Below are 767 nucleotides of genomic sequence, written 5' to 3' on the forward strand. Positions count from 1 at the left end.
TAAATATATATACTTATATATTTTAATTATAAGTATATATTTATATACTTAACAGTTTTAAAACAAGCTCAGGCCAGTTTTATTAAAGAAAAATTTTGCATAATTTACTTTTCACCAGTCTGTTCTGGCGTGCTTCTAATAATATTAGAGTCACCTGGGTCAATGATAGCCAGAATGCATACTCTGTAGTATTTCCCACATGTTGTGCCCAATTCAGTATTATTGCCACTTTGGTGACGGACACCAGTTTTGGCCAACATGTGCAGTATTCTATTTCAGATTTCCTCAAGACCAGGCAGTTGTTGGCAAGGATGACCAGTTTCGCTTTACCATGTCTGATCATCACAGTCTGCTTGTACCCCAGCATGTACTTTTCACTTTTCTTAATGAGTTAGAGCCTAAAGTTGATCAACTCCAGTGACTTCTTCATCTTCTTTGTGGCCACCACCTTCCTGCCATAGGTGTTGGATGCCCCCCACTGAGAGCAGCCCAAGGTGGCCTGGAGCTAGAAAGACTAAAATGATTCCTCTTTCTTCCTTCTTCCCTCCCCTCCCTCTTCCTCTCTCCCTCCCTCCCCTCTCTTTTCTTTCTTTCTTTCTTCCTTTCTTTCTTTCTTTCTTTCTTTCTTTCTTTCTTTCTTTCTTTCTTTCTTTCTCTTTCTTTCTTTCTTTTTCTTTCTTTCTTCCTTTCTTTTCTTTCTTCCTTTCTTTCTTTTCTCTCTCTTTCTTTCTTTCTTTCTTTCTTTCTTTCTTTCTTTCTTTCTTTCT

At 37.7% G+C, this 767-nt stretch overlaps 1 pseudogene; it reads right to left on the minus strand.

The window, feature by feature from the left end:
- Nucleotides 1-104: 104 nt before the first annotated feature.
- LOC118023433 overlaps nucleotides 105-767 on the minus strand; it is a 2,217-nt pseudogene continuing 1,554 nt past the window's right edge.

Source organism: Mirounga leonina, unplaced genomic scaffold, assembly GCF_011800145.1.
Source record: "Mirounga leonina isolate KUSES-001 unplaced genomic scaffold, KU_Mleo_1.0 Mir_180, whole genome shotgun sequence".
Lineage (NCBI taxonomy): Eukaryota > Metazoa > Chordata > Mammalia > Carnivora > Phocidae > Mirounga > Mirounga leonina.